This window comes from Sapajus apella, unplaced genomic scaffold (assembly GCF_009761245.1).
Source record: "Sapajus apella isolate SASKATOON/1434 unplaced genomic scaffold, GSC_monkey_1.0 scaffold67, whole genome shotgun sequence".
Taxonomy (NCBI): domain Eukaryota; kingdom Metazoa; phylum Chordata; class Mammalia; order Primates; family Cebidae; genus Sapajus; species Sapajus apella.
The window spans coordinates 268840-294836 of NW_022437007.1; positions in this window are offsets into that span (position 1 = coordinate 268840).

A 25997-nucleotide genomic window follows, 5' to 3' on the forward strand; every position below is an offset into this window, starting at 1 on the left:
CAGAGCTCTCTACCCCAAATTCAGAGAATATACATTCTTCTCAGCACCACATCATACCTACTCTAAAATTGACCACATAATTGGAAGTAAATCACTCCTCAGCAAATGCAAAAGAAGAGAAATCATAACAAACAGTCTCTCAGACCACAGTGCAGTCAAATTAGAACTCAGGATGAAGAAACTAACTCAGAATCTCACCACTTCATGGAAACTGAACAATTGGCTCTTGAATGTTGACTGGGTAAACAGTGAAATGAAGGCAGAAATAAAGATGTTCTATGAAACCAACAAGAATGAAGACCAATGTACCAGAATCTCTGGGAGGCATTTAAAAAAGTCTCTAGAGGAAAATTTATAGCAATAAATGCCCACATGAGAAGCAAGGAAAGATCTAAAATTGACACCCTATCATCAAAATTGAAAAGGCTAGAGGAGCAAGATAAAAAAAAAAAAAAAAAAACTCAAAAGCTAGCAGAAGACAAGAAATATCAAAGATCAGAGCAGAACTGAAGGAGATCGAGACACAAAAAACCCTTCAAAAATCAGTAAATCCAGGAGGTGGTTTTTTGAAAAGATCAACAAAATAGATAGATTGCTAGCCATATTAATAAAAAAGTAAAGAGAGAATAATCAAATAGATGCAATAAAAAACAATAAAGGGGATATCACTACTGATTCCCCAGAAATACAAACTACCATCAGATATTACTACAAACAACTCTATGCACATAAACCAGTAAACAGGGAAGAAATGAATACATTCCTGGACACTTGCCTCCTGCCAAGCCTAAACCAGGAATAAGTCAAACCCTGAATAGACCAATAACAAGGGCTGAAGTTGAGGCAGCAATTAATAGTCTACCAGCCAAAAAGAGCCCAGGTCCAGATGGCTTCACAGCTGAATTCTTCCAGATACAAAGAGGAGCTGGTATCACTCCTTCTGAAATTATTTCAAACAATTCAAAAACAGGGAATCCTTCCCAAATCATATTATGAGACCAATATCATCCTGATACCAAAACCTGGCAGAGAATCAACAAGAAAACAAAACTTCAGGCCAATATCCATGATAAACATAGATGCAAAATCTTCAATAAAATACTAGCAAACTGATTGCAACAGCACATCAAAAAGCTTATCCACCATGATCAAGTAGGCTTCATCCCAGGGATGCAAGGCTGGTTCAACATACTTAAGTCTATAAATGTAATTTAAGAGCCAAAGACAAAATTAAAACAGAACCACCACATAAACAGAACCAAAGACAAAAATCACATGATTATCTCAATTGATGCAGAGAAGACCCTCAACAAAATTCAACAGCCCTTTATACTAAAAACTCTCAATAAACCAGGTATCAACAGAACGTATCTCAATAAAAGCTATTTATGACAAACCCACAGCCAATATTGTATTGAATGAGCAAAAACTGGAAGCATTCCCTTTGAAATCTGGCACTAGACAAGGATATCCTCTCTCGCCACTCCTATTCAATATAGTATTGGAAGTTCTAGCCAGAGTAATTAGGCAGGAAAAAGAAATAAAGTTTATTCAAATAGGAATGGAGGAAGTCAAATTGTCTCTATTTGCAGACAACATGATTGTATATTTAGAAGACCCCATCATCTCAGCCCAAAATCTCCTGAAATTTATAAGCAACTTCAGCAAAGTCTCAGGATACAAAATCAATGTGCAAAAATCACAAGCACTCCTATACACCAATAACAGACTTAAAGAGAGCCAAGTCAAGAATGAACTGCCATTCACAATTGCTACAAAGAGAATAAAATACCTAGGAATACAACTAACAAAGAATGTAAAGGACCTCTTCAAGGAGAACTACAAATCACTGCTCAAGGAAATAAGAGAGGACACAAACAGATGGAGAAACATTCCATGCTTATGGTTAGGAAGAATCAATATTGTGAAAATGGCCATATTGCCCAAAGTAATTTATAGATTCAATGCTATCCCCATCAAGCTACCTATAACCCTCTTCACAGAACTGGAGAAAACCACCTTAAACTTCACATGGAACCAAAAGAGAGCCCACATAGCCAAGTCAATTCTAAGCAAAAAGAAAAAAGCTGGAGGTATCACACTACCGGACTTCAAACTATACTACAAGGTTACAGTAATCAAAACAGCATGGTACTGGTACCAAAACAGACATATAGACCAATGGAACAGAACAGAGGCCTCAGAGGCAACGCCACACATCTACAAGCATCTGATCTTTGACAAACCTAACAAAAACAAGCAATGGAGAAAGGATTCCTTGTTTAATAAATTGTGCTGGGAAAACTGGCTAGCCATGTGCAGAAAGCAGAAACTGGACCCCTTCCTGACACCTTACACTAAAATTAACTCCAGATGGATTCAAGATTAAACATAAGACCTAACACCAAAAAAACCCTAGAAGAAAACCTAGGGAAAACCATTCAGAACATAGGCATAGGCAAGGACTTCATGACTAAAACACCAAAAGCAATGGTAACAAAAGACAATATAGACAAATTGGATCTAATTAAACTCCAGAGCTTCTGCACAGCAAAAGAAATGATTATGAGAGTGACTGGCAATCAACGGAATGGGAAAAAAATTATGCAATCCACCTATCTGACAAAGGGCTAACATCCAGAGTCTATAAAGAACTAAAACAGATTTACAAGAAAAAAAAAACCCATTCAAAAGTGGATGAAGGATATGAACAGACACTTTTCCAAAGCAGACATATATGAGGCCAGCAAACATATGAAAAATGCTTATCATCACTGGTCATTAGAGAAATGCAAATCAAAACCACATTGAGATGTCATCTCACGCCAGTTAGAATGGCGATCATTAAAAAATCTGGAGACAACAGATGCTGGAGAGGATGTGGAGAAATAGGAACACTTTTACACTGTTGGGGGGAGTGTAAATTGGTTCAATCATTGTGGAAGACAGTGTGGCAATTCCTCAAGGACCTATAAATAGAAATTCCATTTGACCCAACAATCCCATTACTGGATATATATCCAAAGGATTATAAATTGTTCTACTATAAAGACACGTGCACAAGAATGTTCATTGCAGCACTGTTTACAATAGCAAAGACTTGGAAACAACCCAAATGCCCATCAATGATAGACTGGATAGGGAAAATGTGGCACATATACACCATGGAATACTATGTAGCCATCAAAAACGATGAGTTCATGTCCTTTGTAGGCACATGGATGAGCCTGGAAACCATCATTCTCAGCAAACTGACAGAAGAACAGAAAATCAAACATTGCATGTTCTCACTCATAGAGTGTTGTTGAACAATGAGAACACAGGGAGGGCAGCATTACATGCTAGGGTCTGTTGGTCAGGGGACTAGGATGGGTAGGGAGTTGGAGAGAGGTAACATGGGGAGAAATGCCAGATATAGGTGACAGGGATGGAGGCAGCAAACCACTTTGCCATGTATGTACCTATGCAACAATCCTGCATGTTCTGCACATGTACCCCAGAATCTAAAGTGCAGTAATAATAAAAAACTTTATTTAAGCAAATAAATTAAATCTCAATAAAATTTGTTAAGCAAATTTCACCTCAATGAAATTTAAACAAGGAATTTAAACATCTAAAAAGCAAATTCTAAGTGAGGCATCGAGTTATGTATTTATTTTTTACAAAAAAGAACTATATTTATTTTAATATTTAGTTTTATTTTAAAATTAGAGCTGTCAATTTTTTGTTGCTTAACACTTATTATAAGAGGTGAAATATGAATTATGTACTAAATACTGACGGTGAATAAAATTGTTGTACCATGCATTTATAGAAGCAATGGTTTCAAAAATTATTTATTTATCTTTTTATTTGACATTTAATTATGCATACTTATGGAGTACAATTTGATATTTCTATACATATTTATGTCATAAAATGATCATATCAGGGTAGTTAGCATATCCCTTGCCTCATGCATTTATAATTTCTTTGTGGTAAGACTATTCCAAAGCCCTTCTCACAGTTTTGTAATATACAATATTTTACAGTTAACCATAGTCACATTGCTGAGCAACAGAAACTCAGAATTTATTCCTCCTATCTAATCATCACTTTGTACCCATTAATCACCCTCTCCCCATCCTCCTCTTGCCTCTCTCCAGTCTCTGGTAATCATTGTTTTACTCTCTGCTTCTATGATATCAAGTATAATAAAAAACTTAAAAATTATTTTTAAAAGTTCTCTGAATGATATAATGTAGCATTTGTCTGTCTCTGTCTAGTTTACTTGACTTAACCTGATATCCTCAACTATATTAAAAGGAAAACAAATAATTTCCTTGAAACAAAGAAGAATAAAACACATCACACGAAAACCTATAGGACAGAGCAAAAGCAGTTCTAAGAGAAAAGTTTATAGCAATAAATGCCTACTTCAGAAAAGAAAGATTTTTAATAAGTAAGCTAACAGTTCATCTTAATAAACTAGAAAAACAAAGACAAACTAAAGCCAAAATTGGTAGATAGAAACAAATACTAAAACTCAGGGCAGAAATAAACCAAATAGAGACTAAAAAACCACACAAAACAAAACAATTCAAAAGATCAACAAGGAGAAGTTGTTTTCTAAAAAAGATAACCAAAATTTTAATAAAACCTTTAGCTAAACTACAAAAAAAAGAGAAAAGACTCTAAATCAGAGGTAAAGAAAGAGACATTAAAACGGATACCACAGACACACAAGGGGTAATGACTACTATGAACAGCTATATATCAAAAAATTTGATAATGTAAAAGAAATTGATAAATTCCTGGACATATACAACCTATCAAGATTAAATTATGAAGAAATAGAAAATTGGAGCAGACCAATAATAAGTGAGGGAATTCAATGAGTAATAAAAGCCTTCTATCAAAGAAAAGCTCAAAAGTGGCTTCACTGCTAACCTCTACCAAACATTTGAGAAGAGCTAATACCAAGTCTCCTCAAAGTAGTCCATAAAATCAAAGGAAACAGAATATTTCTAAACTCATTTTACTAAGCCAGCATAAAAGCTGTGTTTAATAGTAAAGAGTTCTAGTTATACAACTTAACAGAACAGTAAAACATTTCACTTATACTACTTACTTCTAGTTAAAAGACATTCTAATTTTGACATAATTTATCTTTCTTACCAAATTACTACTATGCCCAATGCATTTTTTTCAAATTGTAAGACTTTATGACTTTTGAAATATGACTTAACTGTACTCTTTAAGAGTTTCTTAAAAGTAATTTGAAATTTTAATTTTCACCTTGTTTGATTTTAAAATGTGTTATAATTACCACATGAGTTAAAGCAATTCATGGAATTTTTCAAGTGACAACAGAAATAATTAAAACAAAAATTTTAATTATTTTATAGCATAAATAAGAATAAACTGGTTCTAAAATACTACAGTGTTTGGCATCTTTACTGCCATCTTTAATTCTAGTTTTATTCTTCTCAACAAGTCTAAGAAAATGACAGCATTCATAAGTACAGAAATAGCCATATACAGTACGTAGTACCTACGTAGTCCAAAGAAGTCTTTATAATATGAGGTTAAAATGCAGAATGTTTGATAATTACTAGCATCTCAAAAGCTAAAATCAGAAAAGTGCAGAAAATAGAAGTGGTTCATATTATTTTGCTTTGAGAAAGTCAGAAATAATTCTATTATAAGAAACAAGCAGCAATAGTAAAAGATATGACTAATACACAGTGCTTATTTGAGCTAAATGACAATTTTCACCTCAAAAGAGAGAATTCTGACTTTTACATTCTTAAATTTCCTTTGTCCAGAGCAGGATCTCATTTTAAGCCATTATTTAAATGAAGTTAATAATTCAAAGTCATATTTCTCCACAGGATGTTTTCATTTTAATGCGTACACTGCAAAATGGCAAATGACAAATTCATTTAGAAAAAATTAATAGCATAATAAATGTTAATTTAAAGTAACTGCCAAGAGACACCAATAAACTTTTCTACAGCAAAGACTGTAAGTTATTACAAAGCTGAGGCAGGAACTGGCATGATTCTTCATTACGATTAGACTGCTTTTATTAAATAATACTGTTATAATATCCAAGGAAGAAGCCTTAGTGGGTCCTTCTAAAGTTACATAGTTTTACATAGCCTGTTTGTTCCTTTCATCCTTCTTCAGTTGTTTTGATTATGTAATATATATTTTCTCAACATTTTTTCTTCTTTTGGTCTTTTCTTCTGGCCTCACTCATTCTGGCCAATTTTCAGGACAGTATGGACTTGCTTGAGCAGTACAGTAAGGGCCAAAGAATTGCTATAAGGAAGCCACAGGGGTCCCTTGCAGGTCATTCTAACATTCTCAACCCAAGCCTTTATGTCAAACATTTTTGCAGCTGTCTTAGGAAAGCTTATGCCTGAGTACTGATAACTTTGTCCTGGATTCATTAGTGAGCCATGGTGATTTCACATGACCTTTGGCTGTCTTCTTTTTTAGTTTTACTGTACATGTATTTTGTCTTTTTTTCCTGATTCTTCTTTTTTGACAAAAATCACATATCACATATATTTATAGGACACAGTATGATATTTTGATATATGCATATATTGCAGAATACAAACCAAGCAGTCAACATATTCATTACCACTCATGCTTATGTTTTGTGTTGAAAACATTTAAAATCTACTCTCAGCAATTTTCGAGTATACAGGGCATTGTTCTTAGCTATGGTCATCATGTCAATAGGTCTCATGAGCTTATTCCTCCAATCTAGCTGAAACTTCCTGTCCTTTTATTACCCTAATGCCAGGTGTTCAATCTAGGTTCAGTTGCACGTGGCACAGAAAGCCAGTCACTGAAAGCATTGCCAAGGAAGAAGGCTTTTTTATTCAGGTGCTGTCAGCCAGAGATGGTTCCATCTCCGCCAACTGACTGAAATTGGGGTTTATATAGCAGCTATGTGAGAAATAGCTGGAATAGGTGGAATATGCAGCTATGTGTGGGCAAACAGGAAGTAGGAAGGGGTAAGGAAGCAATCATAACACACTGTCTGAATGTGGTGATCTGGTGAGTTTCAGTTCTTTGCCAGAGGGTGGATTTCCTTAGGAAGGAACTCAGGTGAGAGAAATGTTTTGAGTCCAGGGAGGGTTAATTTTTCTGTTTATTAAAAAAACCCTAAACATCAGTTCTATGGGACAATTGGGCTGGTTTCACCATTCCACTCTCTGCTTCTATGAGTTCTGCTTTTTTAGATTTCATATATAAGTGAGATTCTGCTGTACTTATCTTTCAGTACATGGCTTATTTCACTTGGCATATTCATCTGACGTGTTTCCTTTCCAAGGGTCCCCCAGGCTTGATCTCCCAACCAGACCTGCCCAGTGTGGGAAGCTGCAGCTGATGGCAGCTACTCAGGAGGCTGAGGCAGGAGAATCGCTTGTACCCAGGAGGCGGAGGTTGCAGCGAGCTGAGATCGCACCACTACACTCCAGCCTGGGCGACAGAGGGAGACTGTCTCAAAACAAAACAAACAAAACAAAACAAAACAAAACAAAATAAAACAAAAAAAAAAACAAAGAAAAAGAAAAAGAAAATGCTCTTTGTGGAAACCAGACCCTGAACCACAAGTCCTGCCTCTGTCTGCCTATTCTACCCAGTTCTCCCTAGGTTTGGCATTTCTATGCCATCTTTTTACACAGTAATCCTCTAGTTTTAAGTAAACAATAATCGAAGGTGTTTTATTTCAGTATAAGTGTACTGAGTGAAAGACAAAGCAGCAAGACAACATAGCTCTTACTGCATTTGGTATTTATCTGGGCACTTCGTTGTGAAGTCTTTTAAATAATTACCAGGACATTGGTACAATGTGATTTTTCTCATCCCTCTTCTCTGTGCCATAATGGGCAATTGCTAACTTTTCTTTCTTCTACCACATGAATCTATTTCTCGATCTGGACCCACTCTCCATTAATACTGCCAAGAACCTAGGTCATATCTCAACCAGTGGTCTCCACTCTTTTGAACATAAGGAACTTTTAAAATGTTAATAAAATTGTTTGTTTCCTCCTACAAAAAGGGACTTACGTTTTTAGTGTCTGATGTTTGAGAAATTCAATGACAAAATGTCATTGTATGAATGCCAATCTATAGTGACAAAATCAGTAGTAGCTATTGATTTTTAACACATTTTAATAAACTCATACTCTGTCAATCACAATATCTAAATTCATTTCCCAATGAGTGTGTGTGTGTGTGTGTGTGTGTGTGTGTGTGTGTGCGTGCGTGTATGTGTTCTAAGGTTTTTTCCTGCTTTGTACCTCTCCCTTCTTTGGGACACAGGCTACCCTATTCTGATGTAGTTGTGTTGCCTTTGCCACAATAATTGGCTTTGGGTCCTAGGATAATCGTGTCACACATTTGCTAATATCACTGCTATGTCAGGGATTGGTCCAGAACTTTGGCAAGTGACGTAAGCTGGGATCATCAGAGTTCCTCTGTGACTTGGAAGAAGGGCCCCTTTTTTGCTTAAGGGTAAAGCCATGAAGATGTGAGCCTAAATGCTGCAGCAGCTGACTCCTTCACAACATCATAAAGGTTGGAATGAAGCCAAAACACAGAGAACCACCTAAATGAAAGATAAAAAATTGAGAAAATATATTCTGCTTTTTGTGTGAGCTGATTTGGGTTGAGTTTCTGTTGTTTTAAACCTCCCACCCGCAGGTACAGCATTGAGAAAGCAAGCTGAGAAAACCAGATGACCTTTCAAAAAAAAGAATTCATTTGTTAGATTATAAAAGTAAACATCAACATGGGTTAAAGAAAAATCAAACATTACACTAAGAATATATACTTAAAAGTGAACATTTTCTGACCCAAATCTACAACCCAACTTTTCATTAGCGATATCTAGATTTCCTCCTAGAAAAAATGGTAGCATACACAAAGATAAATGTGATATAAAGGAGAGACTTTTTAAACTTTGTTTAAACTATTGGTATCATATAATACACGTTAATCTACCATTTGCTTTCACACTGGAAATATATAGATCTACTCCATTATTTTTAGTAAACTATAGAGCATTCCATTGTAATGATATGCCATTATTTATTTTACAAGTGTTTTATCAGTAATTAGCAAAATAAATAGAATGTTAAGACATTTGCTTCAATGAAGAAGTAAGCTATTTTTTCACATTGTTTAGATGTTAAAAGATAAAGATTTGTATTTGTTTCACATATGCTTACAATTACAATGGGAATAACTCCCATTTGAGTGATGGAGTTGACTACCTTGGCTATGCAGCTTTAACTAAGAGAATTCAAAAATAAATACTTGAGAGGAACTGTTTTTAATTTTGTCCCTTTAAAAAATATCTGCTGGCTGGGTGCGTTGGCTTGTGCCTGTAATACTAGCAGTTTGGGAGGCCAAGGCAGGCGGATTGCCTGAGCTCAGAAGTTTGAGACCAGGCTGGGCAACATAGTGAAACCCGTTTTTATTAAAATACAAAAAAAAAAAAAAAAAATTAGCCAAGCATGCTGACGTGCGCCTGGAGTCCCAGCCACTCCTACTTGGGAGGCTGGGACAGGAGAATTGCTTGAACCTGGGAGGCGGAGGTTGCAGGGAGCCGAGATTGCACCACCGCACTCCAGCCTGGGTGACAGTGCAAGATTCCATTTCTTTAAAAAACAAAACAAAACAAAAACAAATAACCAAAAAAAATGTATATATGTATGTATGTATGCATTTGCTAAGGTCTGGACATGGTGGCTTATGCCTGTAATCCCCAGGGAGGGGAGGCCTTGGCAAAGACCTTTGGGAGGCTAAGGCAAGTGGATCATTGGAGGTCAGTGGCTCAAGACCAGCCTGGAAAACATGGCAAAATCCCATCTCTACTAAAAAAAAAAAATGCGAAGTATTTAAGCAGAGTAAATCTTTGCAATCATGACTCAAAATTGGACCTATGTGTTTAAAAAATTTCCTTCCTCATCATGGATGAATACGCTGTGATTTCTGAAGACAAGAAGTATCACACACAGAAATTCAAAATATTTTCTGAGCCCTATGGCAGAACTATAAATTCTTTAATCAGCTTATAGTTTGGGTACATTTAAGAAAAATGCCATTTCTTTTTTTCTAGTTTTTTTTTTTTTTTTAAATTTGGGGTTTTACATTTAATTCTTCAATTTCTTTCATATGCTCAAAATCAATGCTATTTTTTTCCATTTAAGTATGATGCTATCGTTCCTGGATTTTGTTTGATTTTCCCCACTGCTGTTAGCCCGTTGTGTAGTGTATTCTGTCCCTGCTGTGTACAATTGGATAAATACACATTCTTTTTATTTTTTTCTTTCTTTTTCTTCTTTCGTTTTTCTACATACACATTCTTAATGCTGAGTCTGACTGTAAAGCAACCATGAAACTTATTTATGTACTCAAATTATCTTTTGCAATCTGATCAAGTTGGCCCCAGTAAGCTATATCTTATCTTCCTAATCTGAAATACATCATTTTGCCAAGTAATATGAGAAAAAATATTTGATGATATGCATTACAAAAGCTGGGATCTATGACCTCTGAGAAAGTAGTCATTGAAGACAGTTTTTTTTTTAAATATACTTCTATTAAACATCAAATCAGCAATACCTCAGTAAGTTTAATTTTCTGTGATTTTCCACAAGATACCCCTGTAGTGTGGCAGAAATAGTACCCAGATTTAATAAAATATTTAGCATGCAGAGAGAGAGAGATGCCTGCCGTTGTGAAAGGTTAACATGAGTCTTGCAAAAGAAGTAGTTATGTAAATTTAAGTCAAGACTACCAATCATTTGAAATTCTATGAAATAGCTAAATGTGAACTTTATAATAGCTAATACTGGAAATTCCCTGCAACAGAACCACAACATCCAAAGAAAAAGGTTTAAAAATTCCCATGATAATGACTAGTTCACATTTACATTGTGTCTTCCCAGAATAACTCTGAAGACTTTATGAACAATTCTTTCTCTTAGTAACTGAGTTTTAGTGTGGACCGAAGAAAGCTACTTAAAAGGAGTGGGCCCTACCTAGAAACTTATTTCATATATGAGCCATATAAAAATATAAAGAATGGGACAAAACTCTTCAAAATGATAAATATGATCCAAAAATGTAGGTTAATGGAAGAGTCTAGGATTTAGTAAAAGTTTGTTTTCACTGGAAAACCAGTTCCAATAAATTTTCTTTACAAGAAACCACTGCCCTTAATTGCCAATGTCCTCTACAGCCCATTAGACATACTTACATAAATAATGATTATTATTCAGGCCAGTTCTTTGATTCTCCTCTATAGAAAAAAAATAGTTCAAAAGTCAGGACAACATGTATTTTCTTGGCTCAATTTAGATGCTTCATATCGCTGCAGAATGTTCTGATATTAGACAGTAGTGATAGTAGCACATTTAGGAACATTATCAAGTAATAGTTCTGGAGACAAGCCAATTGGCAAAAGTTGCTACCATATCAAACAAAATTAGCAAGCTCTTATATTCCCTCCTGCACTGGAAGTGGAAATATCTTTATAATCACAATTATATGACATTGCATATGATTACATTATTTTAATGTTTATATGCACAAAGTGTGTGCATTTATAAAATAGAAATCATTTTTAGTTAACATTCAGAAAGTGCTTTGAGACACTAATGATTTGATAATTGCTATGTGCCATGTGGTTATCCACATGTAGAGTTAGGGAATTTTTTCTGAAACATATGGTCTTGCCAAAAATGCAATGCAAACCAAGTTGTCCTCATACTGAGCAATTGGGACTCCTCATTGTCTTATGAGAGAAGATCCTGTTCTCTGGAAAGCTAATACTTTCTGAATCAATATTCTTGACATTTTTACATAAAAGTGCCGAGTTAAAAAAAATTTCAAAGACGATCCTTCTTCTGATATCATTGGTTCTATTCATTTTAAAAAAGAACAAATATCCCATTGGCATATAGCTTATCATATATTCGCCCCTTTCTCCAACGTCCTTATTCCTGTATAAACCACACTACCATACCGTATACATTTAGTTTCCTGAGATGTTCACTTGGGAAAGGTGTGTTATTTGGCACAAGTGTATAATGATCGACTTAACCCATACTTAATAATAATAACATTATAAATATTGTTCATACAATTTACTGAGTGTCTATAACATGGAAGGTACTGTACTAGATACCTTACGAAGCTCTACATTGTAGGCATTCTCAGGGGGTAATAGTCAAAATATTAACAACAGCATAGCATATGCTGATTTATCAGTATAGATATAGTTCATGGTTTCCAACATATTCTGGAGGCTACTTAGCAGCTGAATATCAGCTACTTATTAGTTGTATTAGTTTTCTAGGGCCGCTGTAACAAAGTAGCTTAAACGGAAATGTACTTTCTCATGTTTGGCTTAAACAGAAATGTACTTTCTCACAGTTTTGAAGGTTAGACATCCAAGATCAAGGTGTCAGCAGGGTTGGTTTCTTCTGAGGGCTGTGAAGGAAGCATTTGTCCCAGGGCTCTTTTTTGGCTTGCAGATCACCACCTCCTTCTTGTGTCTTCACATGATCATCCCTCTGTCTATGTCTTTGTGCAAATTTCCTCTTTTTATAAAGACTCCAGTCACATTGGAGAAGGGTCTGTAACTAAGCAGTTTAACTCCAAAATGCATTTAAACTTTTTTTTCCCCTTTTTCTGTTTTCTCCATATAGTCTAAAATGTAACCTTGACGCAAACTGCAGAAACTTTCTTTTTCATCCTTAGTCTTAAAATAGCCTTGAAATGTGCGTTGAAACTCTTTTGTTTCCCTCCCTTTCCCACCAGAAACTTCTATGCATAGTGGTCGCTTGTGTAATTATGAGCTTGCTTGGAAATGCGAGGAGCTAGCGGGGCACAGTGGATCTTGCCTGTAATCCCAGCTCTTTGGGAGGCTGAGGAGGGCCAATCACAAAGTCAGGAGACCGAGACCATCCTGGCCAGCATGGTGAAACCCTGTCTCTACTAAAATACAAAAACCTAGTCAGGCGTAGTGGTGCGCGCCTGTAGTCCTGGCTACTTGGGAGGCTGAGGCAGAGGAATTGCTTGAACCTGGGAGGCGAAGATTGCAATGAGCTCAGATCGAGCTACTGCACTGCAGCCTGGAGACAGGGTGAGAATAATGTGTCTTTAAAAAAAAAAAAAAGAAAGAAAGAGAAAGAAAAAGACATTCCAGCAGCTAATTTTGAGAAAAATCAGGCATGGAGACCCAGCTGCGAAATTGCAGAGACAACCTCACGGCAGTTAGACTACAGCCTCACCATTGTTGAGATGATGGCAGCTGACGCTCCAAGTGAACTCAAGATAGCCATCGGCACAAGACACGCAGACCTTGTGCCCAGCACCACTCTTGCAAGCCGCCCATTCCAAGTTCCCTTTTCTAACCTCCTCTCCCGAGCCTAAAGTTTTAGAATAAAGCCATTTTCCTTTCACAATATCTCATCTTTGTTCATTTGGCTTTACAAGCTGGGAGCAGCCTCACTAGCATTTGGTTACAGGCCTGTCCTAACCCAATTACTGTATTTTAACCTAATTACCTCTTTAAGGATCCTATCTCCAAATACAGTCATATTCTGAAATTAGGACTTTAACGTATAAATTTAGGGGAGAGTGCTATACACAATTTAACCCTTGACACCTGATTATATTATTTCCATTTTAAGTTAGAGAACTGAACCCTAGTTTAAGTAAGTATCTTAAGGTCATCTAAATAACAAACTAAAACTAGTATTCAAATCCCAGTATGTGAGAGTTCAGTGCAAATGTCAAAATTATTAAAACCTTTAAACAATTAATTTTTAATTACTTGATTTAACTTTCTTTCTTAAAACACTTTATAAAAATTTGCATTAAGCTAATAATAGACATGTTTCAGCTAAAAGCCAAGTTCATCAAGTTAGCACTATAAAGTTCTAATTATATGGTATTTGATGTAATAAGTTGGTTTTGTTAATTTTTTAATACCCGTCTATCTTTCACAACAGATTTAAGGAAGTTTATGTAAAAAGACATGCTTACAGCAAAAGCATAAAATAAAGAAAGCAAGATTAAGAGCCAATGAAGAAGGATACTGGATTGGAGCAAAGAAATATAGATGAAAACACTAATAATAACATTTCTAAATGAAAACTATTTCTGAGCATCCTTACTTATATGTGTGGGGATCCATGGAGGGAATCAAAGCCCTGTTATGGCATAGCTGCATTTGGAAAAACGATCGGCAACTTGGAAATAAGGCAAGAATATTACAGCAACCTCATTCAAACTCATACTGCACATTGTACAACAAACTCACCTGTGGGATGGCTGCCTCCCTAAGTGTTATTTGGCTCTTTAGAAACTGGAACTTTGAGAATTTACAAGCCATTAGGACTCAGATTTTGAAAAATTAGGTGTTGCTTGTAGAAAGTGGAGAAACTGCAAATATTTTTGTTTAAAAAATATGGGGGCTGGGTGCAGTTACTCATGTCTGTAATCCCAACATTTTGGTAGGCTGAGACAGCATGATTGTTTCAGCCCAAAAGTGCAAGACTAGCCTAGGCAACACAAGATCCTACAAAAAAAAAAAAAAAGCCCAGCATGGTGGTGCACGCCTGTAGTCCCAGTTACTCAGAAGGCAGAGCTGGGAGGATCTCTTGAGCCCAGGAGTCAAGGGTGCAAACAGCTGTGATTGGACCACTGTACTTCAGCCTGGGTTACTGAGTAATTTCCGTTAGAAAAGATAACTCAAGATTTATCATGGGGCTCGGGATCATCATGATAGACAGAAGGCAGGACTAGATAGCAGCTCTGGACAGAGCAAGGTGTGGAGGCTTGCATAGTGATTTTTATCTCCAGATTGGCTGCAACAATGAACCAGCAATCCTGAGAGGACTCACAGACACTCCGAAGTAAGTGGATTACTCCTGTAGGACCTGGGAGATATCCCAAATACTGTGCTGGTATCCATGGCTGACAGTCCTATAGATGGTTTGGATCACAAGACTCTGTGCAGACAATCCCCAGTATCAGCCTAGAGCCAGGTAGACTCACTGGGTGGCTAGACCCAGAAGAGAGATAACAATCACTGCGGTGTGGCTCACAGTACCTCCCATAGGAAAAGGAGGGAGAGCACTACATCAAGGGAACATCCCATGAGTCAAAAGAATCTGAACAACAGCCTTCAGCCCTAGACCTTCCCTCTGACAGAAGCTACCCAAATGAGAAGGAACCAACAATCCAACTCTGGTAATATGACAAAACAAGGCTATTTAGCACACTCAATAAATCACAATAGTTCAGCAGCAATGGATCCAAACCAAGAAGAAACCCGTGATTTGCATGAAAAGTAATTCAGGAGGTTAGCTATTAAGCTAATCAGGGAGGCACCAGAGAAAGGGAAAGCCCAATTCAAGCAAATCCAAAAAATGATACAAGAAGAGAAGAGAGAACTATTCAAGGAAATAGGTAGCTTAAAGAGAAAATGGTAAAAAATTCAGGAAACTTTGGACACACTTTTAGAAATGTGAAATGCTCTGGAAAGTCTCAGTGATAGAATTGAACAAGTAGAATAGAGAAATTCAGAGCTCAAAGACAAGGTCTTTGAATTAACTCAATCCAACAAACACAAGGAAAAAAGAATAAGTCAATATGAACAAAGCCTCCAAGAAGTCTATGATTATGTTAAATGGCCAAACTGAAGAATAATTGGTGTTCCTGAGGAAGAAGAGAATTCTAAAAGCTTGGAAAATGTATCTGGCAGAATAATCACGGAAAACTTCCTTGGCCTTGTTAGCAAGCTAGACATCCAAATACAAGAAGCACAAACAACACCTGGGAAATTCATCACAAAAAGTTCACACTGTCATCAGGTTATCCAAAGTTAAGACAAAGGAAAGACTCTTAGAAGCATCAGGTAACCTATAAAAGAAAACCTATCAGATTAACAGCAGAAACCCTACCAGCCAGAAGGGATTGGGACCCTATCTTCAGCTTCCTCAAACAAAACAATTATCTCAGCCAAGAATTTTGTATCCTGTGAAACTAAGCATCATATATGAAGGAAAGATACAGTCTTTTTCAGACAAACAAGTGCTGTGAGAAGTTGCCATTACCAAGCCACCACTATAAAAACTACTAAAAGGAGCTCTAAATCTTGAATCAAATCCTGGAAACACATCAAAACAGAGCCTTTTTAAAGCATAAATCACACAGAACCTATAAAACAAAAATACAAGTTAAAAAGCAAAAAACGAATAAAATCAAAGTACACAGGCAACAAAGAGCATGATGAATGCAACAGTGCCTCACATTTAATACTAACATTGAAAGTAAATGGTCTAAATGCTCCACTTAAAAGATATAGAACCCCAGAATGGATAAGAACTCACCAACCATCTGCTGCCTTCAGTAGATTTACTCAACGCATAAGGACTCACACAAACTTAAAAGTAAAGAGGTGGAAAAAGGCATTTCATGCCAATGGACACCAAAAGTGAGCAGGGGTAGCTATTCTTATATCAGACAAAACAAACTTTAAAGCAACAACAGTTAAAGGAGACAAAGAGGGGGCCGGGCGCGGTGGCTCAAGCCTGTAATCCCAGCACTTTGGGAGGCCGAGGCGGGTGGATCACGAGGTCAAGAGATCGAGACCATCCTGGTCAACATGGTGAAACCCTGTCTCTACTAAAAAAATACAAAAAAATTAGCTGGGCATGGTGGCGTGTGCCTGTAATCCCAGCTGCTGGGGAGGCTGAGGCAGGAGAATTGCCTGAACCCAGGAGGCGGAGGTTGCGGTGAGCCGAGATCGTGCCATTGCACTCCAGTCTGGGTAACAAGAGCGAAACTCCATCTCAAAAAAAAAAAAAAAAAAAAAAAAGGAGACAAAGAGGGACATTATTTAATGGTAAAAGCCCTTGTTCAACAGGAAAATATCACAATCCTAAACATATATGCACTAACACTGAAGCTCCAAAATTTGGAAAACTAAATTACTAATTACTAAAATTACTAATAGACCTAAGAAATGAGATAGCAATGATAGTAGGGGACTTCAATACTCCGCTGACCAGCACTAGACAGGTCACCAAGACAGAAAGCCAACAAAGAAACAATGGACTCAAACTATACCTTGGAACAAATGAACCTAACAGATATATACAGAAGATTTCACCCAACCACCACAGAATACACATTCTATTTAACAGGGCATGGAACATTCCCCAAGATAGACCATATGATAGGCCATAAAACTAGCCTCAATAAATTTAAGAAATTTGAAATTATATCAAGCACTTTCTCAGACCACAGTGGAATAAAACTGGAAATCAACTCCAAAAGAAACCTTCAAAGTCAAGCAAATACATGGAAATTAAATAACCTGTTCCTGAATAAGCATTGAGTCAAAAACAAATCAAGATGGAACTTTAAAAATCACCACTGAAGGACTTATTCATGTAACTAAATACCACTTGTACCCCAATAACTTATTGAAAGGGAGAAAAGGATTTATCATTGCACTTTGCTGTATGATATTACCCAGTTTTGAGTCTAAATTAACATCCTTATTCCAGCAATCATTTTCCACACACCTCTTTCTCCTTCCCTCTGTCTTCCTCCTCTGCTTCTCTTCTGTGTGTGTGTGTGTGTATGTGTGTGTGTGTGCGTGTGTGTATCATCCACTTTGTCATTCCACTTATCATCCACTTATCATTTATAAGTTAAAAAGATCTCTTAGTGTTAAACATATGCTCACTAAGAGACTTATCTATTTTTTTGAAAATTATATCTTGACATTTGACAAATTGATGAGTCAGTGATCTAGGCAACTGTTTAATTAATTAATATGTGCACTGCAAATATTAACTTCCATATTTTACGTTTAGATGCCTGAGCCAAATGGGAAGAACAAGAGAACAGACATAATCTGTTGTGTGCCCTGGGCCCCACTCCAGAGATTAGATGTAATCCACTATGACCAAGGTGTGCACACAGCAGACCTGTGTTGAAGAAGCTCACACTCAATCAGTGCTGCCTCTGAACCCACCCCTGAGAGAAAGAGTGCAACTCCATGTGCCCAAATGAGGGGTAGTAGGTAGCAGGGTCCTCGAGGCAGAGAGGACCTTTACTCTGTGAAAAGGATCACCAGGGAGGCAGCCAGGTGCTGGGCGTTAGCTTTTAGCAGCAGACTCCACTTTCTAATGGTTTGCGAGCAAAAGAACTTACTCAAAAGGCCACAGCAGAAGAATATGTAGGGGCTTACTTCTCAGGTCATTGGGGATACCCCTAAAATACATGAAAAATGACTGAGGAGAGATTATGGAATGGGAGTGAGGCCTTAGCAAAATTCAGATGTTCATGTTGACGTTACTTCATTTAAATACAGACCAAGGAGAATTGAAAATATTTTATTCATTCCTGACTTAATATTTCAATGGACCTTATTCTATTTAGGTAACCAATCTTAAGGAGTTCAAGGGTCATCCTTACGTAATATCTTACAACATTAAAGAAACGCATTCTTACTAGTAGGTGATACTATCCCATTCATATTAGTATAAGAAAAAATAAGTAGTGTGACTGTCAAACTTTTGAGGTTTTTTCTATTAGCTAGCATGCTGACGACATTAAATAAGTGATGCCAGACCTGAAAAATGTTTTATCCTTTGAAAAATTTTGCAGAGTCAGAATGCTTATTTCTACAAAAATATTATTTTTAGAAACTAAATTAATTAGAGATCATTAGTAGAGGAACAGGGAGGAACAGAAGAGCATCAATAAGGTAAAATAACTTACATCCAACCAGGATACTTTTAAGAGTAAAAGGAGAAGCCATTAAAAATTATGCTGGGAATAGAAGTATAAACCAGGACTGTATTGAGCAAATTGGGATTTAAGGTCCCAATATCCCAAAGAAGGAGCAGGAGTAGCAGTATAAACATAAACTTTAAATGTTTTCTAGATATTTTCAGAAAACAGAAATGTATTTGTTATAGGCACAGAGATGTGACATGCAGATGAGATCCCCCTTAAGAAAGTTCTCTCGTGCTTGGGAGTAGTGTAGTGTTAACAGGAAGACTTCACCACCAGGCCCTGCAGATAGAGAGTGTGCCTTGACCAAGATCGTGCTTTTCCTGAGGCAGCCCCGGTCCTTTCAATCCAACACAGAACAACTCTCTCAGGCCATTGCACTCCAGAGCTCCCTATGGGTTGACTTCTCTCTCAGCCCAGTCCCGCTTCCATTCCCACAAGTGTTGATCTCAGGAGTATGCCCGAAGTGCCCTGGTACCTGGGAGTGGCTACGATAGGCAGGTATCACTGATGGGCCCTGCAGATACAGAGTACTGCCTTACATCTTACATACTGCAGCCCATCTCAGAGTCTGCTTCAGCCAGGGACAGTGCTTGACATTGGCATGGTAAATAGAACTGTAATAGGCCATGTGCAAAGTGGATATATCCACAGATTCCAGAACACACACACAGACTGCTTAGTTAGAAGCTGGGCCCCACCTCTTATTAGTTATATGGCTGTGGGCAAGTTACTTAGCCTTAATTTATTTTTCTGTAAAATGTATATAAAGATAGAACCTACCTCAGTGCTTAGGACATAGAAAATCGTCAAAAAGTCTTTGCTGCCATTATTAGTATCAGTGACATTATTTTTAGTCTGTCAGCCAGAATTGGAAATAATCCAGCATCTTTAGAGCATAGAAAATCCATAACAATTTTGCATAGACTGAGTTTCCTGACGGGGCCCTTTCTCACATTTCAGGGCAGTGTGGGCTTCCTGACCAGGACAAGGTCCTCGGTGAGTTGGCTCTTCCATTGCGTGGATTCCAGTACTGCCCTTTCAGTGATAAAATTCCCTGACTGCCATCCAAATTAACCCAAATTCTAGATTTCTGCTTGCTGTAGCCCAATATTCATTCCCACAACCTAGTCCCTGATAGCTGATCTTGGACCTCCTCAATATCCCATCATCTGTTTACCTGTACCTCCAACCATTATCTGGGTGAGCATGTCTCTGAGGCTCCCCTCAGTTTGATCTTTTGCCAACAGCATGCTCATCTTGCCTTTCCTTTCTTTCTAGATCAGCTTCCCAAGCTGAAACACAATTTTAATTCCCACCCCAAACAATCGTCTCCTATCTTTTCTCTTAGGTTTACATACCCAACCCTGTCAGGCTACAGTCCCCTTGTTCTACAATCTGGCCTTTGCTGATGTGGCCAACATTTCAGTCCCAATCAGCATGATAAAAAGGAAACCTCTTATGGTATCTAGCCACAAGTGACACAGGGATGTTGTAAATATGGCTCCATAATATTATACCAACCACAGTGAATGCCAAGAGACTGATGAGCGTTTAACGAATATCTCCCCAAGTGACCTAAGCTGTAGTGCTTGACACGTCAGTTGCTGTCAAAGTGAAAATCTAGCTTGTAATAGCAGTAACTGCTTCTATAGTTAGAAAATGAATATTTCTTTCTAAAACACTATTCATTCATTACGAAAGAAAAGGAACTATTTGTGAGGGAAGAAAGAGTATTTTGTATTGACTTTTGTCTTTAAATAAAAAAGGCAGAAGGGGGGAGCTAAATTGTCTACAGAATCCCTTGCTCCAACATATTGACCAATTTATTTTTATTAATAAAAAGGAATTTTTTTACTTACAACTAAAGTACTTTAAATTTTTAAACAAAAATTGTTTTTATAATTTGAACTCTTTTTATTGCTAAAGAATAATATTTAGAAGAAAGCATTTTTAGTCATGTTAGTTTTTGTGATAGGCTGTTTGCCCTGATGTTTTAAAATACATCATGAATAAAAGAAATCTTAATCCAAATTGCCGTACCTCTTAATAATTTCACAAATATTTTAATTATTTTGATAAAACAACTAAACATTGTTTTCTGATGTTGATTTAAACTGTTTTGGGGAAAAAAGTATCCAAACAAGTCTCTGTTTCAAAACAACCTGTGTGAGCCTTCAAAAAAGAAGCTTCTGGCCACCAGAGAGTGTGGGGCCATTTCAGTAAACAAGGAGGCACTTCAGGTTAACAATTAAATTGTGATTTCAAGGGAATGACAGGAATTTATCTGACTTAAATCATATATATTAAAAAATCATATATATTCAAGGCTTAAATACTTTGAAGTTCCAATTACTCATGACCCAGATTAAAATTATTTTACAACTTTGACTATTCCTTTGTTGGTAGAACTCTACCGTGGAGGTGCTGAGTTGTCAGACAATGAAGCTATAGATTCAGCTGTCTTTTAGTTTTCTACTCATGCTCCTGGTGTGCATTTTCAGGCTTTCCTAAAACCATCTCTTTCCTGTCTATCAGCTTTCCCTCAGGAGAGCAGTTAGCACTACGGGAGACCAAGTTCTCACTGGTCCTAGAATACAGGCAGCTACTGATGTTTAAAGATCGCAATGTTGACACATTCTATTATGATCCTGAATGTGGCTTCGAATATGTCCATATTTCACCGGCATACTACATTTCCACTGCAACTATTTTATCCCTAATCAAAGACAGATAGGTCCCTAAGGAAAAAAATATTTTTTTAAAGACGGAGGATCCTAGCTCACTATACTCCACTGACATTTGAGGAAGAAGATTCAGATACTTCCACAAGAGTGTTTAACTCCCACCCACCAAATCCTTTTTTGAAATGCATAGTTTATCAATTATACTGGTTTCCTTTTCTTTCAGCTACTGGACAAATTATCTTTAAGAATTGATACTAGAAAACATATGTTCACAACCAAAATAAGAAGAAAAACCTGCATTGAAATTTGTACAAATCATTCTTCAAACTATTTCAGATTTTCAAATTATTACGAATTTTGCAGCAAGAGAAAAAATACGCATAGCATATTTTGGGTCAACTCATTTCACATAAAAGAATGCAGAGTAAAGTTAATTCCACTGCCTTTAATTAACAAATACTCAGTAGACACTCTTGCCTCTTATATCCTTGCATTTGGCACCATCCTAGAGCTCTGGCCCCCTTCCGCCCTCCCCTCTCTAGTAGTCCGCAGCGTCTATTGTGGCTATTGTAATGTCCATGACTACCCAATATTTAGCTCCCACTTATAAGTAAGAACATACGATATTTGGTTTTCAGTTCCTCCATTAATTCCTTTAGGAACGCAGCCTCTAGCTCCAGCCATGCTGCTACAAAGGGCCTGATTTCGTTCTTTTTTATGGCTGCATTAGTATTCCATGGTGTATATGTACCATGTTTTTTTATTCAACCTACCACTGATAGACATGTAGGTTGATTCTATGTCTGCACTATTGTGAATAGTGCTGCCATGAACATGCGAATGCACTTTTTGGTAGAATGTGTCTTTTTGGTAGACCAACTTGTTTTCTTTCTTTTTTTTTTTCTTTGCATTTTAGTTTGGGAACAATTTGTTTTCTTTTGGATATAGTCCCAGTAATGGGATTGCTGAGTTGAATGGTATGTCTACTTTAAACTTCTTTGTGATATCTCGAAACTGCTTTCCACAGAGGCTGAACTAATTTACATTCCCACCAATAATGTATAAGTGTTTCCTTTTCTCCACAGCCTTAACAGCATCTGTTGTTTTTTGAATTTTTAATTATAGCCATTCTGAGTGGTATGAGATTGTGTCTCATTGTGGTTTTGATTGGCAGCTCTCTGATGATTAGATGATGAACATTTTTTTTCATATGTTTGTTGGCCACTTGTACGTCTTCTTTTGAGAAGTGTCTGTTCGTGTCTTTACCCTCTTTTTAGTGTTGTTGTTTTTTCCTGTTGATATATTTAAGTTCCTTATAGATTTTGGATATTAGCCCTTTGTCAGATGCATAGATTGAGAATTTTTTCTCCTATTCAGTAGATTGTCTTTTTACTTGATAGTTTATTTTGCTGTGCAGAAGCTCTTTGGTTTAATTAGGTCTCAATTGTCAATTTTTGTTTTTGTTGCAATTGCTTTTAAGGACTTAGTAATAAATTCTTTTCCAGGGCTCATATCCAGAATGGTGTTTCCTAGGTTTATTCTTCTAGGATTCTTATAGTTTGAGGTCTTACATTTAAATTTTTAATCCATCTTGAGTTACTTTTTGTATATGGTGAAAGGTAAGGGTTCAGTTTTGTTCTTCTGCATATGGCTAGCCAGGTTATGAAGCAGCATTTATTGAATAGAGAGTCCTTTCCCCATTGCATATTTTTGTCAACTTTGTCAAAGACTAGATGACTGTAAGTGTGTGACTTTATTTATCAGTTTTCAATTCTGCTCCATTTTCTCTGTTTCATTACTTGGGAAAACGGGGCTTCTGTCCACTGACTACGTTTGACATCCAAGAAAGAGACCCTAAGTACCCCAGTTTGTGTCATGCTATCATTCCTGTGATCAAGAGGATAGAATAAAACAATTGTTTGAGGTGGTAGGAAATGCAACTCCCTCCCCCCAACCCCCAAAAAGAGAAACTTTTTTGTTGCTTGACAGAAAGAAAAAATAATATGTATCCATTTTGAAAAACACCACTGTCTCCAACTTCAACTTTCAGCAAGTTACTTCTTGTTTCAATGCCTGGAATACATTACTTATAATTGCTATTTCAGGTATCAATGAAACCAAAACCTTTTATTCCTGACCATGCTCTATTTAGATGTTCTAAGTCTTGACTCCCAAAAGTCTGACATCCTTATTTACACCAACCCAGATCAATGTCCTTTTGAATTAAAAGCAGACAATGACACCCTTGGCTCACTATAACAGAGAGCTCAACTAAATAAGAGACATTTCCCTTACTGGGTTCACCTATCTTTGATATTGAAATAATCTTGAGAAATACAATAGTTTATTCCTAAGAACTCCAGGATTTTCCATTATATGCCTAGTCCATTACCTTTGCATGGTTCTTGTACTCTCCAACATGGTTCCAAGAATTGAGAATAGACTGCTAAGGGCAAGAGAAAGACCACAAAAAGACAAAGTTTTTATTAAAATATACAATTACTCTAAATGTCAGGTGACATGCCTACAAGATAAAGAGAATGACACAAGGCTAACATATAATTGAATCCTTTCCATTTTAATAGCAATGACTCATTGGCCATTATTCCACATGTTGGCCTAGTAATACTAGAAAGAGTTATAAGAAAAATTAAAAAGCAATCCAGACTGTTCACCACAGGCAACATTCATTGGGCATATCCTGTTAATTGTTCTTTCTATAATCTTCCCAGAGGAATATCATTCTGGCAACAGAAAACCAAAAAAGAGCCCCAACGTTATAGCCCATCTCATTTCGAAAATAGTCAAATTCCTACTAAGATGATAAATCAATGTTTCAAAAGAAATGTGACTCATTCACTGTCTAGCAGGTGAATCACTACTGGATTAAGAGTTCCTAACATTATTATAGATGTAATAATATATTATAGCTCTTTTAAATAGTAAGTCAAGAATTATGAACCTTGCCTTTTAATCTATATTGCTTACAAAAGCTATTATAACTAAGTACATAAAAATTAAATACACTCTTCCAGGAGTTGATAAAGAGAATTTATTACTAAATTTATTGCCAGAAATATGGCCATAATGGTAACTAAAAACAGAACAAAACAAATAAAACCTATCAGGACCAATAGCCACTCAAAAGGAAAATAAAGGAGTTTGAATTATAATACTCTCAAATCAAAGGCCCTCAATCAATTTTTTTTCAATAATCCAGAAAATCAGTTATTGATACCAGACAATAGAAAGTGGACAACATAAAAACTAGATTAAAATCCATACCATTTACCTTTGATGCCATACACAAAATAAAGCCAAATAATATAGATTGATTTTACTCAGTGTGATGAAGTGAATTCAACTTTTAAAATGCAATGACTCTATAAAATAACTGGGTTTTTTTTTCTCATTGATGAATTGGTGGATTTATTACTGGGTTATTAGATTTAGTGGCCATAATCTGGGCCAACCTTGAAATGCTAGTCTGTCCAGGGTCTGCTCATCAGTGGCCCTCTCCATCATGGTTGATTATGTTTTTCATCAGCCAATGCTTTCACTTACCAAAACGAGGTCAATAGGTATGCCAGCTCACTCCACTTCCTTTTAAATAGCTCAGATGTTTTATAAACCAAGAAAATAGAACTGCTATGAGATTAAATCAAACCAAAGTTCAAGGCTCATGGTGAAGAGAAACGGATTTCAGTACATACTGGGAAGAACTGATAAAGGTGGAGAGTTTTGTTTCCATCTCAGGGGGACAGCTGAGAGATTGTTTTATGGCAGGTGATATGTCTGCATGTTACTTACTCATCACACCTGCCAACCTTGAGAGGGTCTCTTTGTCATTACTTATAACTGCCAATTTACAAGATGGCCCAGTAGGGAATGAAAGAACCAACTGGAACAAATAGAGGTTTTACCACAACTGCTGTCTGCCTGCTCAAGTCAGCACAAGTAGTGAATCTTAAATAGGAAGGAGCAACCCAAATACTTTTCCTTTCTGGTCACCAGACACCTCAGGCCTGCGTGATGGGCCCTGACCTCAGCAACTGACATCCGCGGAATGCTGTAGACCAGGTGTTCAGGTTTATAGCTGAAAGGGCTTGATTTGATCACATAAAGACTTCCTTTCTATATTAACTGGTTGGTGAGATTTCTAAAATTTTTCCTAGTAATGTTACCTTGGGTTCAAATTGCAAGGAAGATGCAACCAATTAAGCAGTAGCATCAGTGAAAAGACTCAGTGCAGCAATAGGGAACCCATCCAAGGAAAACCATGACAGTCAGACTAAGTGGAAATGAGATCTGCTGAAACTGAAAAAATAAGAAAGACCTTGGACTGCCTACAACATTCCTGCTGTGCTGTTGACCACCCTCCGGTCATGTTTGTGTATTTAGGCATTTTAGGCTAGAGGCTGTTTAGGGCACATCGTAGGCTCCTCTGTTTACCCTGATCTTACTTTGATTTAA